The sequence below is a fragment of the Zalophus californianus genome, chromosome 13 (assembly GCF_009762305.2).
Source record: "Zalophus californianus isolate mZalCal1 chromosome 13, mZalCal1.pri.v2, whole genome shotgun sequence".
In the NCBI taxonomy this organism is placed as follows: Eukaryota; Metazoa; Chordata; class Mammalia; order Carnivora; family Otariidae; genus Zalophus; species Zalophus californianus.
In genome coordinates this window covers 19463699-19483266 of record NC_045607.1, presented here as the reverse complement: position 1 = coordinate 19483266, position 19568 = coordinate 19463699, and the positions used below count along the sequence as shown (strand labels likewise).

The window sequence follows — 19568 nt, the reverse complement described above, 5'->3', positions numbered from 1 at the left end:
AAGGTGCTCATTTTCTCTCACCTTGGCTGACATAACAAATAATACAGCCCACACCCTGGAGCACAACCAACTGATTGAAAATCCTTAGCTCAAGTAATTATGGATAATAGAATGCCTTTGGATTTTATTTCGGCTAATCAGAGAGGGGATGCACCTTTGCTAGCACTTCATGGTGTACCTGGATTAATACCACAGGTGAGGGTTCTCAGCCCCAAACAAAGGCAAGCTGGCTATCTAAAAGAGAACACAGGGAATCATTTGAAATTTATTTTCTTCGTCACGCCTAGGAAACTGTGGATCATGATTCTGGAGTGCTTTCCAGACCCTTCTTTTAATTAATCTAATTATTTAATCTAATAATTAAACTTCTAATTATTATTATTATTATCATTTTAATGAATATTGTTTGCCCCATAGTCATTTAGTGACTGCTGTCCAGAGAGTCGAAGGATCTTATGTGGCCACTGGCCCGACATATAGCTCCACAGAGGATTCAAAGACAAAACCAAAAGACATCCGGCTGGCGGATGCTCAGACTGAACATCAGATCGCTGTAGGTGGAAAAGGGAAACTGTTTCTTCAAGGAAAGTGGACAACAGTGGTTGAACACCTGCGCAATCCCTGAGGGTCTCTCACACAGCTTTGGTTGAAGGAGGACCCAAAGGGGGAGGCTGAGAATAAAAGAGAAGTTCCTACTCTCTTAAGTAAAGACCGATGGCTCTAACCACGGTTAACAGCTAATCTCCAGAACCCATTTTAAACTCGTCTATTAATGAAACTTTGCCTTAGTGATCGTGCTCCTGAAAGTAAGAGATACACAATGGTAGGTCCCCTTCCCCAGCTGCTGGTTGACCATTCCGCAGCACTTCCTGCCTCTGAAATGCCACCTCACATCAACTCAACATCTCCTGGAACCCGTTGTATGTCAGCCCTTAGCTTTGACTTTGTCATAAAAGGTCTCTTTCTCTACGGCAGCTCATAGATACAAATAGCCTGGAGATCGGTACATATTAGCAGTGCAGCAGGGGTTTAAATGTAGGTTTGTCTGAATCTATCCAATGTTTTCCATACCTTTACTCCGGCCAGCAATTTCATGAGAAAAAGAGGGGGAACACAAACACTTTCTCCTTTGAGTCTTGGTAGCAAACAGTGTTGGACTTTTGAGCCCTCTTCAGAAATGGAAAGGCTCTCAAGGGAGGTAATTTAACAGTTACAGGCACATTCTTTGGGGGATAATTCTTAAGGATCTACTACTTACTAAGCTATGAAGTTTATAAGAATTTTACTTCCTTTAAGGCTCCGTTTTTAAATCTGTAAAAATGGGGATGACGATAATAGTATCTACCCTAGAAAGTGGTTGTGAGGATTAACTAGCGATGGAAAGTGCTTAGCACAGCTGCCTGGTACATTGCAAAAGCTCCGTAAACGTAAATGTTGATGCTGACGATGATGTCGAGTTGGGGGTGGGGGGGCGAGGGTGCGAAGTTGCTTGCACTCCCGGTACCCGCCTCTAGATGGTGAGAGGAGCCAAAGAAAAGGGCCCTTGGGTTATGCCCTTTGGGCTGTGAGCCTCAGGTGTCCAGTGACCCACAGCACTTGGACCAGACCAAGAAAGACGCAGCCAGGTCCAACAGGAAGCCTTCTGGGGCTGGAGGAGCCCTTAGGGCTCTTTCAGCACAAGTGGGGAGACTGGGGCCCAGAGACAGAAACGGTGGGGTCAAGGCAAGTTAGGGGTGGCGTCTGCTTCCTATAGCAAAGGTGTCCAGGAGTGGTGGACACACTGTCCCTTTAAGTACAGAAATATACCCCCTCCTGCTTAGCCGGCAGAGCAGAGAGGAGGCTGTGATGTCACAGAGCCAGGGAACCAGGGAATGTTGGGGGCAGAGGGGTTTGACTGGACCACAACGTCAGGGAGGAGGGGAGAGAACTGTGGATCCTCTCTCCAGTGGCCCTTCCCTCTGTCCACGAGGTCTTGCTTTCTGCCATGGTGTCCATCTGGGCACCAGAACAGAAGTCCTGGTGCCCCCTGTGGAAGCATCTCGAGGACTGCTGGGCCAGAAGCGGGCCGAACAGCGCTGGACATAAAAGATCTGGGTCTAACTCCTGTCTCTGTGCACCTGCTGGGTGCTAACTTTGGGCAAATGGACGTCACCTCTAGGTTTTCAACTCTGCAAAATGGAAGTAATGCTGATTACATGTCCTAGATACACTTTCAGGACTAAGTGAGAACAGGTAGATATAAGACATTTAGCATGGTGCCTACGTATAGTAAGCATTCAAGAAAGAGTTGTTAATAATATATGCAAAAATAAAGCGACACCTTCCCCATCTATCTTTCAGATAAAAGAATTGCTTTGTATTTGAGTTCTCACAAAATCTCTCACTTTAAGGGACACTCTTTCAATTCCTTTATTTAGGACAAGCAGGCACTATTTGAGGAAGCCAAATTAGGTTAAAGCATTCTCCATCAGTGCTCTCTTTGGATGCTTATAGAGGTCACCTGACACACAGGAAACAGAAAAAAGCAAAGCCATTCCACACAGTTTTGTAGTCATGGGGTCAGTGGGGCAGGGGCTTAGGTGGGAGGGAGATGTGACTTTACCGTTATAAGTATTGGGTAGTGGGTAAAACAGTCTTTTGAACCTCACTTATAAAGCAATACTCTTAAGTGGCAATGTTGGAGGTTCTCAGCTCTGGTTGCAGATGAGATCCCGCTGAGGTGTTTTTGAAATGTGAGAATGCCCCGGGGCCTTACTAAATTAGAGTTTTCTGGGGGAGTGGGGAGTGGCGTCTGGGCTTCAGGATTTTTACAAAACTTTCCAGGTGATACTTGTGTATAAAGAAGACTGAGAACTGCAGAATTACCTTGTGGAGATTTCTGTGCCTGTAAACAAGTGATTCTCAGTCCAGGCTGCACTTGGAATCATGAGAGGAACTTGAAATAATGCCACACGCCGTGTCCACTCCAGGCCGGTAAACTCACTATGTGAGCTTTGATAGTTTTTAAAGCTCTCCAGGTAATTCCCCCAATTAAAAAAGTTGAGATATAGTTGACATGTAACATTGTGTAAGCTTGATGTCTATAACATGTTGGTTTGATACATGAATATATTACAATATTCTTACTATAGTAGCATTAGTAAACACCTTTATCACACCACATAATTATCATTTCCTTTTTGTGTTGAGAATGCTAAAATCTAGTCTTTTAGCAGCTTTGAAGTTTATAATACAGTATGATTTTTTTGACCTTTCCTTGTCTTTTTAAATACAGTATGACTTTTAATTCTCCTTCAGTGTTGAGTACCACTGACCTACAGAACAAATGTAAAAAAACTAAATTTTCTTGATGTTGTATGAATGAGTCCTTTTAGCTCTTCAAGGACAGCATCATAAATGGGTTCAAAAGCACTATTTTTCAAATAAGAAATTGAGATAATATACTTTGGAAAAGCTGTGTGAGATCAAGGCTGATGTTAAAGATGTCTGTGAAGCATTTAAATGGAATTGTTTCAGAAAGTGGGTGAGGATAGCAGTACGTCCAAATTCATGTGTTTCATGTAATATGCCATTGTAAATACATATTGCATTGGATCCCTATAAATAGAGCTTGGTTATTTCATCCATAGCACTGAACATTTAACTATGCAAGTTGGCAAAAATACTTGAAGACTTCTTTGCATGAGAAACTGGGGGATTGTCTTCTGTTTGGGGTGGTTTACCATTCAAGGATATATGGTATGGTTGCTTCCTTCCTCTTGAGTCTGGGGTAGGAGACCAGCCAGCAGGCTCCTGTACTGATTCTTGGTCTAGGCAGAGGATCATGAAATCTTGAACTAAGACACGGGCCGGCATTGAGAGGGTGGACGTTGAATTTGGTGATTCCACAGCTCATGGGCAATAGAGTCAGACCTCCAGGGTGAGAGGCCTGTCTTCTTAGCTTCCTGTATTACCTTGGCCATAGTTATTAGCCCCTGGACCCCTCGTTTCCTTACCTTTAAAATGGGATGATTTTAAAGGTAATAGAGTCGATGTGAGGAATAAATTCAGCCTGCATGCTGTAAGTAGAAGGGTAGAGAAGAAGCACTCAATAAACGTTGCTTTGATATTTTCATTGTCACTATTGTCATTATTATTATTTGATGTTGAGAGGGAAGGATGACGAGAATGGGCAGAAGCCTTTGTGTCTAGCTTTTGCCTCTGTGAATGTGAAATGGGAGAAGTCAGGAAGAGGAGCACTTTTGGATAAGGACAAATTCAGGCTTTTAAAAACTTTCGTTTGGAAAATAATTACAAATTTGTAGGAAGTTGTCAAAAAATATGCAGCGAGGTCCTGTGAACCCTTCACCCAGACTTCCCCAGTGTTAACATCTTGCATACAAACATTATCAAAACCAGGACATGAACATTGTTACAATCCATAGAGCTTATGCAAAGTACGCCAGTTATACACGTATTATTGGTGTACGTGTACACGCATCGCTGTGTGTAATTTCATTACATGTGTGGTTCATGTGACTACACCACAATCAAGACACCTAAGTACCATCACCACAAGGATCCTGTGTGTTACCCCTTCCTTGTCCCACCTACCCTCTCTCCCCACCATCTCTAACCCCTGGAAACTACCAATCCTTCTCCATTTCTAGAATTATGTCATTTCATGAATGTTACATAAATGGAAACATGCAGTACTTATGTATCTTTTTGAGGTTGCTGGGTTTTTTTTTTTCTCACTTGGCATAATTTGAGGTTCATCCAAGTTACTGTGTGTATTAGTAGTTCATTCCTTAGAATTGCTGAGTCATAATCCATGGTATGGATGGATCACAGTGTATTTAACCATTCACATGCTGAGAGATGTTTAAATGGTTTCTGGTCTTTGTCACAAACAAAGCTACTCTGAACACTCAAGGACTAGTTTCCATGTGAAAATAAGTTTTCATTTCTGTGGGCTGGATGCCCCAGAGTGCTATCGCTGGATTGTATGGTAAATCCATTTTTAGTTTTGAAAGGAAGTGCCAAATTATTTTCCAGAGTGTCCTATTTTTCATTCCTATTGGCAAGGCATGAGTGATCCTATTTTTCTGCATCTCGTCCAGTGGGTTTTTTTCCCCCACTATTTCTTATTTTTGCCACTTAGCCAGGTGTGTGTTGTTGTTTCATTGTGAATCGAATATGCATTTTTCTAATGGCTAATGGTGTGTGATATCTTTTACTGCACTTGCTAGTTACCCACACACCTTCTTTGATAATATGTCTCTTGGTGCCTTTTGCCCATTTTCTAATTGGATTGTTTTTTAAATTCATGTTTAAAATGGCAGCTTTACTGAGATATAACTCATCTACCACAAAATTCACACTTCTAGAAAATGCAGTTTTTATTACACTCCTGGAGTCATGCCACAATCACCACTAATTCCTGAATATTTCAGTCACCCCAAAAGGAACTCCATACCCATTAGTAGTCACTCTCTGTTCTCCTTCCTTCCCGTCCCTGGCAACTATGAATCTACTTTCTATCTCTACGGATCTGCCTATTCTTGACATTTCATAGAAATGGAATCCTACAACATGTAGTCTTTTATGTCTGGTTTCTTTCACTTATCGTAACCCCTTTAAAGGTTCATCCATATCGTAACAGGTATCAGTCCTTTATTTGTCAAATAATGTTCCCTTATATGAATATATAATATTTTATCTATTCATCTGTTGATGGACATTTGCATTGTTTCTACTTTTTGGCTCTGTGAATAATGCCACTATGAATACTTGTGTGCAAGTCTTTTGATTGGCATGTTATCATTTTTCTTGGATATATATATATATACACAGACAATTCTTGGAGATATATATATATACACACACACACACATATACATCTGTATGCAGATATATATCTACGTATACCTCGTAGTGAAATTGCTGAGTCACACAGTAACTCTGTGTTTAACATTTTGAGAAATTGCCCACCTGTTTCCAGAGTAGCTGTACCATTTTTCAGTGCTTCCAGCAATGTATGAGGGTTCCATTCACTTTACATCCTTGGCAACACTTGCTGTTGTCTGTGTTTTATTTTAGCCATCCTAGTGGGTATGAAGTAGTATCTCATTATAGTTTGACTTGTGTTTCCCTACTGACTAATGATGTTGAGCATCTTTTCATGTATATATTGGCCATTTGTTCATCTTGTTTGGAGGAATATCTATTAAAATCCTTTGCCCATTTAAAAGTTGGATTGAGTTTTAAGAGTTCTCTACATATTCTGGATACTAGACCGTTATCAGGTGTATGATTTATAATATTGCTCACATTTGGTTGATTGTCTTTTCACTGTCTTGGTAGTGTCCTTGGAAGCACAAAAGGGTTTAATTTTGATGAAGTGCAATTTAATATTTTTTTTCTTTTGTTGCTTGTGTTTCTGATGTCATGTCTAACCAACCACTTAACCCAAGGTCATGAGGATTTACTTCTATATTTTCTCCTAAGAGTTGTATAGTTTTAACTCTTACATGTAGGTCTTTAATCCATTTTGAGTTAATTTTTGTATTTGGTGTGAGGTAGGGGTCCAACTTCGTTGTTTTACATGGGGATATCCAGTGATCCCAGCACCTTTTGTTGAAAAGACTGTTCTTTCCCCCATTGAATGGTCTTGGCACTCTTGCGGAGAATCAGTTGACCATGAATGTAGGAGCTTAAATTTACTTCTGAGCATGTTGCAGTTGATACTGTAAGGGACAGTCAAGTGAAGATTTCCAGAAAGGTTGGATGAGATATGGAGTGTGGTAGATGGCATCGTTGCTTCCAGTTCTTCACTCCTGCCTGTGGTCGTACCTTTGCCACAGCACCAACATGGAACATGGGCAGAGTGTGTTTCCTTGCTTTTGATTTTGGACTTGACTAAGTGACTTGCTTTGGTCAATGGTTTGTGGGCAAAAGGGACAGTGTTAGAATTCAAGCCACTTCTGCTCTTCCTCTTCTGCCAGCGACACAAAAGAATATGGCCCGATTAGCCCATTAGACCAGGAGGAGGAGAAGAGACATGGATCAGGGTCACTCCAGATGTGCACCCCAGCTAAGCCCAGCTGAGATCAGTCAACCCCCATGCAACTCACACACAAGGAAATGATGATAAGTGACTGTCACCACTGAGTTCTGGGGTGGTTTGCACACAGTTGTGGTTAAGTGAGACACAGGGCATGAGGTCTCATTATATACACAAAGTACTGTCCACATGAGAGGAAAGACTGAGATTGCTCACTCCACTTTCTTTTAGGTTTACTTCTGTTTGAATAAGAGCTCTGATCATTTAGAGTCCTCAGGATGTTTGCTATAGATGCGGGCATTACCACGATGTTTTCCCAAAGTGTGGGGCACAGTCCCCTGGTGGGAAGTAGGAGGATGTAATGTTGAGGATGGACATGATATTACGTAGCACCGAATCCCAGCTTGGGAGAGAGAATCCCTTTTTAATCCTTTCGCTTTTATTTTTATTTATTTTTATGGAGGTATAAATGACGAGTAGCACTATATTAGTTTCAGGTGATTTGATAGCTGTATACACTGGAAAATGATCACCACAATAAGTCTAGTTACCATCTGTCACCATAAGTAGTTACAAAAATGTGTTTTTTGGTGATGAGAGCTTTTAAGATTTACTCTCTTAGCAACTTTCAAATATGCAAAACGGTGTTATTAACTACAATAACCCTGCCGTACATGGCGTTGCATGACTTATGTATTTTATCACAGGACGGTTATACCTTTGGACTCCCCACCCACCCATTTCGCAAACCCCTCACGCCCCTCACCTCTGGCAATCACCAGTCTGTTCTTTATACATATGAGCTAATTTAGTTTGTTTGTTTTGTTTGTTAGTTTCCACATATAAGAGAAATGAAAGGACCTTTGTAGTCCTTTCAGTTACACGAAGGGAGAGATCTCAGTGAGATGCTACCCGCTCTGTAAGGCCTATAAACAGTTGCTGATCTCCCTTTTCAACAAAAAGAAAGCAGCCTATAGGCTCAGAGTCTTTGGCAGATGCCAACATCAGCCCAGAATTTAAGCACCTTATTTTGTTTCTATTGTCTTTATTTTTGTGTGGAAATTTTCCACGGATGTAATAGGATTATACATTTGTTGTAGTGTAAAAGAATAAGACGGTTTAAAGCAAAAGATTAAGGAAATGATGGTAGAGATAAGAAGTGGAGTCAGGATGCTGTGTGACTACGTGGAGTTTAGGAGATACTGTTTCGTTGTGTGACAGCAGATCTGTGACCTATATAATAAACGTTATCGGACAAATTTATGGGTCCCTTCTACAGAGCATCGTTTTGAATGTGAACTCATCTCTTGTCCCTACTTTTTGAGCTGGAAATTTGGTTTATTCTTTCAAAGGATTTAGGCTTCTCAATTTCCAGGAATCCTAACCCCGGGGCCCCCTCCAAAGCCCCAAGGTGATTGTCACAAATAAAACCCTGTTGTAGCTCTTACACAATCGATACTTAAGAACCCTTTGGAAAAATCCTCTGTAAATTCACATTCTAAAAATAGGCTTGACTTTTGGATTGCTTCTAAATAAAGACATATTTTTCAATTACACTGGAGACAAAGAAAAAAATTTCCAGTATCATTTTGAGACTTGTGGGAAAATGAAGAGAAGAAAAGTTTCACTGTTCTCGGTGAAGGTTTTGGTATTGAAATTTTGTCACGCTGGCTTCTGAGTGTGGTGGGGGTGGGGAGGTAGGAAGGGTAAGGACTGTCACCAGTCATTTAATATATCACTTATTACTCAGATCTGACACCAAGTACAAAGGCTGGAGGGGGAAGACAAAGCTCGCATCACCGTACCTGCTGTGGGTCCAGGAGAACATCTCTGAAATTCTATGGTTTCTCTGAGTCATTCCTGAATCATCTCTTTATTACGGTGAAGCTTCACAGTGGCAGGATTTACTGTGGTGCAGAGACAGAGGGCTTCATTCTGGGCCTTCTGGGGCTGCCACTGAGAGGCCTGAGCTTCCGAAGAGGGGATGCGTGCCCCTGGCGAGTCTCTCTCACCTGAGGTGCTGCGCTGACAGAGTTTCTCAGGAACGCCTGGTGGGCAATCCCTCTTGGTGCTGAACTACATTCGTCCTCCCTCCTCTTCTAGGGGAGCAGGTAGAGACGGATGGTGTACGGCCGTGTAGGGCTGCCTATAATGCAGAGACAATGTGGGCTTCCCCCATTCCTTCCAAGGATGTTTTCCCCTTAACACCAAGTCATCTGGGAGGTCCACGGCCCCAAAGATTACTCACCCTTCGGTGCAGTCACACTTCTGCTCTTTCCACTCAGGGCAAATCACTTCCCTTCTCTGTGTCTCATGTGCTCATGTCTAAGATGGCGGCCCCAATTCCCGCCTTGCCCAGGGTGGGAAGACCCGCGTGTATGAAGTTGCTTGTTGCATGGCACTCTGTGCTGGGTTTTGGAAGGACATCGGTGCCCTCCCTGGTGTCACACAGGGCTGCCTCTGTGTGGACACCCACATCCCTGTGCTCACAAGCTCCATCATTTTACCTGACCCAGAGGGGATGGTAACTAGACCGAAGGATAAGTGGGCAAGCTTTTGGCATCTGAACAGCAATACCATTGATTATATCTCCTTATATTACACACAGATCCCAGCACAGTGCCGTATAGACATGGAAGATGTTGCATAAATATAACTGGATTTGAGTAAGAATCTCTCTTTCTTGTTGCCTTGCTTGAAAGAAGTAAACAGAGGGGAGGTGAGAAAACATACAGGGGGCAGGAGAGCCCTGTGCGATAAGGCAAACTCCAAGTTCTTGTAGAAAGCACATTTTTGAAAACAGTCAAGGAGATTCAAGGTTTCCAAGTCAGTGGATTTATCTACTGGTGTCTCCACATCCATTCTTCTAGGATTTTCTCGGTCCTTTGCTGGGCATGCAACATGCAGCACCTTTTCCATTTCGAACATCTGACCATCTAAAATGTGCTTCATCAGTGGTCTCAGTGGATACGTTAGAAGCTGCTCTTTGTGAAGGAAGGTTTGACACCACTGAGAGGTTCCTCCCTTTTCATGATGATTCTTCACTTAACCTTATAACTGATTTCCAATATGGTTTGTTAGCTCCCTGGGGAGATGGAAGAGATGATTTCTTAAGACTATTCTGATGGAACCCTAAAAAGTGAAATGCAACATTCTCAGAAACCAACAACATAAGACCAATCCTCTGGTTTTGGTAGGTTGGTGGGGGGCTGGTACCCCACAGGAGAATGACTTCTCCCGCGGATGTCAGCATGACATGGGGTTAGAGCCCACCTCGGGACCACCTTGCCAAGAATCATTTCATGGGGAGTTGGCATAATAGTAACATTTATGAGTCTTAACCATGTGCCAGGGATTGTACTCAGTGCTTTGTTCTGGAGCAACTACGGAGGATGAAATCTCAACTCAGCTGTGTGTTGGCTGTGTGACCTTGGACGTGTTATGTGGCTTCTCTGAGCTTCAATGTCCGTGCCTATAAATGAGATCATAATACCTCTTTGAGTTTTTTAAGGATTCTTTGAGATGTTGAACTCAAAGTTCCGGGTCAACATTCCACACCTAATGTTGCCATTTTGTTTTTGTTATTCGGACATTTCATACAAAATTCAGGGCAGCCATGAATTTCATGGCAGACAGAATGTTCTGCTGGCCCTGGGTTTCAGTGTCATTCTGAATTTTTTTTTTCCTCCCAAGGAGATAGAGAAATAAATACTTGAATCTGAAAGTAAGTGGATTTTGGAGTTGGAAATTAAATGCATCTGATTTATAAAAGTGCAATAACTTTGGCCACAAATCCAGTAACGATGATTTCCAGGTAGATAAAGACAAAGCCCATAGATCTAGGCATTTTTGGAAAGAAGCTGTTTTTATGTATATTAGATGGAAGACACTTTTACTCTATAAAATTTGAAAGCCTTGAGATATTGTCCCAGCCCACAAGGGAGTAGGTAGTTTAATCACAGAATTGTAAGGCTTTATAACACTTGTAGAAGGTCTTAATTGGACTCCGAGCAATGGTTTCTTCCCTCTATAAAGTACACATATAGGCTATATAATTTGATGGTGGTAAATTAAAATGTATTTTTCTCTCTTCTCTCTCTAAACAGGGCCACATAAACATTGCCTGGCTGGATTTTGCATATCTGACTGCCCCTTCTCAAGTCTTTTTGAGTCACACAGCTTCCTTGTACTGGGTCTGGGGTAGGAGTTGAACAGCATAATCAAATCTTTGTTCTCTGACCATTACTAGGTGCCTGAGGGTTATGGCTCAGGCCAGCCAAGAGGTTTCTAGACCCCCAAGACTGCCACTTCTATATAACTTGAAAAGCGGCCATGAAAGAGCTCATGTAGCTCTCTCTCCATATGTCTGATGCAAGTTTGTGCTTGATGCTCGCCTTTTTGTTCCATAAATGCGTTCAGACTGAGGGGGAAATGTCACCTGAGTGTATAAATAGGTGTATCTCTGCCAGCATCTGATGGAAGGCCAATCCCTTCAGAATCTTTACTCTATGATCCTGGAAAGGAAGGAGCCAGAGGGACTTAAGAGGCCATGCAGACCTGCTCTCTCCCTTGCCCCAAGATATAGGTTAGGATGCTGAGGCCCAACGAGGGAAAGCATTTTCCCAAAGTTAGAGGTTGAGCCCCTGGTTGAGCTGTCTTGTGGACCTAGGTCTTTTTGAACTAAAACCAGTTTGTACTTACAGCAGAAACTACTAACTGTTTCCCAATTTCCATCCTCCACTTCCCTCTTAATAACAGAAACTCCAATTTGTGATTAGGCATAGAGCTGTCTGGAAAAAAAGACTTCATTTCCAGTCTTCTTTGCAGTAGAGGTGGCCATGAGACAAAGTTCTGGCCAATGACATATAAGTGGTAGTGTCCTGTGTGACTTCTGGAAACATTCTTTTGTCCTTCCTCCATCCTGCTGGCTGGAATGTGGAGGTAATAGCTGGAGCTTGAGCAGCTGTCATGGATTATGAGGTGGAAGCCCTGCTGAGGACGGTGGAGCATCCAGGTAAGGATCTTGGGTGGCTTTGCAGAACATTATACACTCTCTGGAATGCTCACCTCTGGGCTTTTTATGTGGGAGAATAAAACCATGTGTGATTAACAGCTGTTTTTTCCTAAAAATGATTTGTCAATTGCACCTGGACCTTGTCTTTAATGAGATTCCACTACCTCATTCTGCCTTCAGATCAGTGTTCTTGTTGGTAAAGGGACAGAAGCTAGGTCTTGGGAGTTCTGCTAGGGGGTGGTGGGACAAGATCCTCCTAGATAGAAAGGTGCTCTGTGTGTCTTTTCTAGTAGCCTGGAATCCCAAGAGGAAGGGCCATGGCTGATTTTCCTCTACTGTTCAGAAGTCAGCCTATGACGTAGAAGACACTGGTCAAATGTTGCTGGATCTTGTATCAGTTATTTATTGCCACAGTAGTGCTGAGTAATAAATAACCACAAAACCTCAGTAGGTGACAATGACAATGCCTGTGTATTACTCATGTCTGGGGTGGTCAACTAGTCAGCTCTGTTGAAACTGGCTGAGCTGGTCACACGTCTGGAGAGTTGGCTAGCTACTGGATGATCAAGGGTGGCCATGACTTTGTAGCCAGGGTGACTTGACTCTGCTTCATGTGTCTCTCATATCCCAGCAGGCTAGCCCACACTTGTGGAAGAGACCACAAATAATGAGTGGAAACATGCCGGTAATTTTTCTTGCCTCAGCTTGGGACATGTCTGCTAACATCCCATTGGCCAAAACAAATCTCAGGGTAGGAGCCAAAGACAGAGTGGGACAGCGCTTCACTGTTACACGGCAAAGGTATGGGCATAGCATGGGATGAGAATTGGGGCCTTAATGGATCCGATCTACAACAGACAGACAACTGAAGGGAAAGAGGGATGGGTGGAAAGAGAGAGAGAAAAAAGGCAGACAGTGGGAGGAAGTTCTCTTCACTGTGTCCTTGATAAGGGCAAAGGAGTCACCAGAGGGCATTTTCCTAAGTCTCTAGTGCTCTCTGGGGTTAGCCATGCTGGGGCCATCTTGGTTTGGGGACTGCCCATGGCACACCGGGACCAGAGCTTTGTCACAGCCCCAGGCTGTGGGGTGTTTATATTATGACTTGCTTCTGTGCTGGGGAATCTTTGCTTCTGCGTGAGTCATTATGAAAGCCTTCACAAGCTTTACCTAGTGGTTGGGAAGAGTCCTATTTTGGAGACAAGAAGCCTTTTCAGAGAGAGCTAATTCATAACATGAAGACAGTTGTGCTGTGGCCTGAGAACTGAACTAGGAAGCAAGGGACCTGGGTTTCAGTGCCGTCTCTGCCAAGTCAGAAAAAATAACACCACAAATAAGAGCTTCTCTTGGGCAATTTCCAAGTATTATAGTACTTGTCAGCAAGAGAGAAGGCTACAACAAACACATTTTCTCTCAGTCTTCATGTTTGAGCTCCTGATAATATTCTCTTGAAAAAAAAAAAGGATTTTATTTATTTATTTATTTATTTATTTATTTATTTATTTGGGGGTGTGGAGGGAGGAACAGAGGGAGATTGACAAGCAGACTCCGCACCGAGCACAGAGCCTGACGTGGGGCTCGATCTCACAACCCCAAGATCATGACCTGAGCTGAAATAGAGTTGGACACTCAACTGACTGAGCCACGCAGGTGCCCCCTGATAATATGTTCTTCAAGAAGATGAAAATTCCTCCAATGGTAATAAACTTGGTAATTTAGTTTTCTATTATATGTATTGAAGATCTTTTGTCATCAGTTGCTTTAAATACTTCCACAATAATGCTTAAGTATTTGTGTAAGTCATAAAATGATGCCTGGAGTAAAAATGAAAGTCATAAGATGATGGTTAGTGTGGAAATTAAAGCAGAACATCGTTAATGTGAAAATTAATGATTTTAAATTTCATAATAGTCGATGCAAGAGATTTAGCACTTAAGTGTGACCATGTTTTCCTCAAAGTCGGGGAAAAATTTAATTTGTTTCGATGATGTTAGGATGAATACACTTGGTCATTTTCCTTCTGTCATAGAAGTGATTCTGGCCGTTTTCCTGAATCTTCAACACAAGGTAAATGCTTTGTTTGCTTAGTTGGTTTAAATGCAAACAGAATTAGATCCAATTCCTTGCCATCTGCAGATCCTGCTGGTTTTTCAGGGTCAAGGTCAAGGGCACCAAAGCAGGACAATTTCTGAGGAGCTGAATTCTGAATGCCTGAGCTGGGCTTTTCTGATCCTTCCGCAACCCTCAAATTCCGGGGAATACTGAGGACCGGGAGAGGAAAGAGACTTGCCCAATCTCAGGGGACCACCTGGTACCCTGGATCCTCCTCCGCCCATTGCATCAGATCAGGTCCTTCCATCCTACACAGGTCATGTCCCTTTAAATGGTGACTTCCCGGTTCCTAGAAGCACTAATTCAAAACATATTTCTCTATCTGCTTTCCGAAGAGAGAAAACAAGGTCATATAATGTTGTCCCAGGGGAAAGTGGAACAAAAGCTATTTCATGTGCTCATTACCTGAGCACACTCAGCCTCGCCCCTGTAAGTTTTTTAAATAGATCCAGGGCCTGTCTCATTCTGTCTCAATCTTTTTAGCCCTTTTCTCCGTGGCTTGCACTGGAATATCGAAGAGAGGACTTTGTTGTCTTGGTGCATGGTTTGTGATTTCCTGTTACTAAGAATTCAAGATGGGAATGAGATTGAAGGTGTCAGCACCCAGCACTGACAGCTGCGAGACGGAAGGGCTCCCGGGAATGCCTCAAATCTCCTTTGATCAGAGGGCAAATCGATCTTAGGAGGAGTGTGGCCCAGGGACTCTGGTCCTGTCCCTTTGATTCAAATGGGACAATGATGCCTGTGGGCAGAATGAGACCTTCTAATACAGGAGATGCACCTGCTGATTCCTCGAGTTGAATCCTTGCATCTGGAGTCTTACTTCTTCAGAGAGAAGCAATAGTCCCGGTCTCACTTGCTGACGCTGGCCGGGATTGGGCTTGCCTCTGGGATCATGATTTGCAATGATTTCTTTACCTATAGTTTGTGTTCTTCTAAACAGGATGAAAATGCCGACTCTAGAGTATTGGTTTGGGAGACATCCGGCGTGCTAGAGTTGGGAGTGAGTCTTTAGAGACCCTAACCTTGCATCGCTTTCTCATTCTCTACAGAGGATCACTTGTCCTTCTTTGCCCTCAGCCTCCCCACTGCTAGGACGGCCATCCATGCAGCCATCACCCCAGGGGACCAGATACAGGCTGAACGGGAAAGGCCCTGGCTCTCGTACCGGCTTGAAGCAGAGCAGCAAGCTGGAAGCAGCTCAAATTCTTACCAACTTCTTAAGTGTTGATGGGCTTGGATGCGTACTTTACCTTTTCTACTCAGAGGTAGTGTCAAGTCACAGGGCAAAAAGAATATGTAGTCCTAATAGTAATTTCAAGGCGGGAGGAATTGTGAGTAGCCATCCACTCCGCTGCAGAGAAATATGTTAAATTCGCATAGTGGGAGGCACTTCCCCTCCCAGGGTAGCTATGGATTCAAGCTATGAACTTTGATTTTTCCAAGAGCGATTGGAATTCTTCTAAAGATGGCAGCCCTCAGGAGTTGAAGGTCAACATTTGTCTTACTGTCAGTCTCAGGGAGTAGACTGAGCTCCAGATTGGACTGTTTTCTGCCATTTTCATGGTCTGCCTACAGTAATGCCACTCAACACAGGAGAAAAGGGAGTGAAAATAGAATCTGGACAGGGACAGGAAATCGAGAGTGACCAGTCTACTTCTAATACGGATGGCAGACACGGCCCAGCGAATGTCCCCTTCTCTGCTGAGCTCATGTGCACCCGTGGTCTTCTCAACAGGGAGCTCCAAGGCAGCCGTTGCCAACCCATCCACCTCAGAGGAAATCTATTTGCCATCCTTGCGCTAAGAACCAAATGTCTCTGGTTCCACAGATAGAGTTTCTGTGGTTGGAGATCTCCAAGGAGAGAGGCAAGGTGGTAGAATGCAAGAGCTTTGAGCTGGGATGGACACAGGTTCCAATCCCAGCCCCTCTGGTTACCTGCTGGGTATCCTCAGGCAGGTTGTTTTCCCTTCTCTGGCCTCAGTTCCCCATCGCTACAGCTGACATCTACGATGGAAGACGTGGGTTCTAATCCTGGCTTAGCTGCGTGTCCCCAGTTCTTCATCTGGCTTAAGAGGGTCAGATTTTTCTCAAATCGGACAAGAAACTGGTCTGTAAACTCAGAAGTGTCAGAAGAAATGACAGGGCCTTCCTCCGAGGTCTGAATTTTGATCAGTCCTGATCAGGATTCTGCCCTTACTGGGGTTTCTGGTTGACCCCGCAGAAGTCAGCGGGCTGGAGCCCGAAGCTTTAGGGGTCCCTTCCTGTCTGACTTTGATGCTTTTTGCCCACTTTTCCTCCCAGAGAAGGGGAAAGGCTCCGTTGCCCATTGGTGTGAGTGTGCGTGTTGGAAAAAAACAAAACAAAACCCCACCACTTTCTAGCCTGGGGCCTCTTCAGAGGGAAATCAGGGATGCCCCGAAATTGAGACTGTGGCAGAGAACTGAGCCCGAGTTGCTCACAACATGGTTCTGTGACGGATGCTCAGTCATATCAGGACCCAGAAGACGCACAGAGCCCTGCCCTGCGGGCTGTTTGAAGGTCACGCCGACTTTAGCCTGCTGGGAAACAAACTCAGTGTCTCTGTTTGCGGGTTCCCTGTGCTGGGGGGAATATTCCCCGGGGCTCTGGGTCCCTGTTCCCACTGCTGCCTAGCCGTCTCTACCACCCACTGTCTGACCCCCGCCCCTGAGCCCCTCCTGGTGGGAGCCACTGTTAGACTTACTCTTTGGTGTGCTTTCTTCTTTTTGTGTGTTTTCCTCAAAACTGATTTTAATGGGCCAGCTTGGCACAGGAAATACCGTGGTAGCTCGAGGCCGTTCCGGGTTTATTGAATCTGGGCCAGAAAGGAGCGTGTGACTCATCCTGGGCAAGAGGCTGCGGTCTTTCTGTTTTGTTGCAACCCCTCAGGGGAGTGAAAGCAGAATGACCCCTGTCGCTGCCCTGGGGTCACAGGGCCACTCAGGAGGGGGAAGGGAAATGACTCCAGTGAGGCACCTGCTAGGAGGCATTTTATGTAAATCATGCCTTTTGAACCTCACATTGTCCAGCACAGGGAGGGAGGAATTATTGCAAGCATGATTCAGGGATGGAAAGAACACAGGGAAGAGGTGGGGGCAGGCTCCCGTGGTCACCCTCCTGAGGCCAGGGGGCATGAGTAGCCTCTTGGAATCTCCTTTTGCAGTCCCTCTGCCTTAAAAAGTGTTATGTAGTAGAGGATAAGGTGTCATTCCTGCTCTGCTCTGTCTTTGGGAAAAACCCTTTCCTCTCTGGGCCTCAGTTTCTGCTTCTATAAGATAAAGTCCTTAGTATTTGGTCTCTTTGAGCTGGAGAATCCTATATTGCACACCCTTAGTGCTTACATCCTGTCTCCCAGCTCCAGAACCCAGCCTGAGCTTCCTGGAATGTTGGCATCCATTGTGAGGGCCGATCCCACCGACATCGCTGAGAGGTACCGCCTAGATGCTGAAGGACAGATGGTGCCAGACTCTGACCTGGCCCGAAAACCTGACTGAGTGTCTTCAGTGGAAAACGGGGTGTCTCTGAAGCCTCTGTGCCTTTCGCTGCCTTTGAACTCTTTCACAGCTGTCTAAGTTGTAGGTAACGGGAGCAATGCAAAAGGTTCTTGTCCAGGGATAGACAAATGATATTTTCCCCTCCGTGGAAGTACAACTGGTTTACCACACCCCTTGTGGAATAAGCCAGTTGTGTGTCTTTTTGTGATTTCACTGCAGCATTTCTTCTTGTTTGCGTATATGTGACTCTGTAAACCGGTACTGGCATCCCACTAGTTCCCTCACTAATTAATGAGCTAAACAAAATCTTTGATACATGTGGATTTTATATTTCTATGAGAGTCATGATTATGTCTCTTTAAAAGGGAGATTGTCCTTAAACAATAGGGACAGAACTACAACACGGATCTCTTTGGCATTGTTGGTAGGTAATGGCCGAAGGTGGGGATGTATTAAGCCTTTCTCTATACTTCCCGCTGAGAGGCTATTTTCCTGGTCCAAACTGTTTTCCACAAATACTCTGCCCCCTTGGATTTCTCTCTTTTGTTCCCTGGGAGGGGATCCATTCTTCCTAGCTCCCCATTTCGAAGCTACCCTGGAAAACTTGCTAATCTTCTACCTACTCTGTATTTGGAGCCCCCTCCTTGTGACTGGGGGGCTGTAAATCCCTCCCATGGGGCAGTGATAAGGACTCAGTTAGGTTGCACCTGTCTGCGGGTACTGATCTGCGGTCATTCCAGGGACCTCCTGACGTGGTCACTCAAGGGGTTGGTGCCTTGTGCCTTCGCCGTACTTGTTTATGAGAATTGGACTCCTTCAGCTCCAGGCCACCCCATGTTCCCTCTCTGGCCCTTAGTAAGGCTAGTAGAACTCTCTCCAACTTAAAGATGGAATCTGAAGAGCCAACCAGACCAGGATGTTAGGTGCTCCTGTGTCTCAGACCAGGTGCTGGCACATTATGAGGCCTCCAGTCCTTCCAGGAACATCCTTCTGTGGGACTCACTAGCACACTTTGCTGTGTATGAAATGTATTTCTAACCCTTCTTAGTTGGGCCCTATGCCTTATTGCCTTGAGGTAGGCAGGAAGAGCTTGATTGTCCTCCACTTTCCACAGGAGGGATATGAGCTTCAGAGAGAGGAAGTGACTTGCCCCAGGTGAGTGCAGCAGGGAAAGGATCCAAGCCAGCACACAGTGGCCTCCAGGTACCTCTACCTCTATATTCATTTCGATCCCAGGTTGCCAGCTTCCCCCAACCTTGGCTGTTTAGGCCTTTGTGTCTTTGGTCAAAGAGAGAATCTGAGTGAGGGAGGGAACGGCTCCATTTCACCTTTCCCTTCTGTTTGGGATATTCTCCTACCCTGATGTTAGCTGATGTCCTATGAGATGCAAATAAAATGGGGTCGATGGCTTGGATATGATCCCCTGGACAGTGGGAGTTCTGGGGCTCTCCCAGTCTCTCTCCCCAGTACGGTCAGTTAGAATGCATTTGGCTGCAGGTACCAGAAAACTGCATTTACAGTGACCTAAAAATTAGGGATTTATTTTTCTTACACAATGAGTTTGGGGGTAAGTGGCATCTAATCAGGGTCAGAGATCCTACGATTCTAGCCTAGCTGTCCAATAAGGTAGCCCCTACCTGCCAAGTAGCCGTTGAAATTTAGATTAATCAAAATTCAATAAAAATAAAAATCACAAAGAATTCAGTTGCTCGGTCATGCTAGCACCATTTCAGGAGGGTAGTGGCCACTGCATGAAATTGGTGCAAATAGAGAACATTTCCATCACGGTGGAGAGTTCTACTGGATAACTGCAAGATGGCTCCTGTACCCTAGCTATCGTGTGTGTGTGCGCATGCGTGTGTGCGCGTGCGTGCGCGTGCCAGAA

General features: G+C 44.3%; 1 long non-coding RNA gene across 1 annotated transcript; it reads left to right on the top strand.

Annotated features, from left to right (window-relative positions):
• Nucleotides 1-1891: 1891 nt before the first annotated feature.
• On the top strand, nucleotides 1892-17928 carry LOC113934745. The gene is made up of 5 exons (XR_003523782.1): nucleotides 1892-2232; nucleotides 2824-3017; nucleotides 11152-12059; nucleotides 12691-12860; nucleotides 17545-17928. It is a non-coding gene; the product is annotated as an uncharacterized LOC113934745 (long non-coding RNA).
• Nucleotides 17929-19568: the final 1640 nt, after the last annotated feature.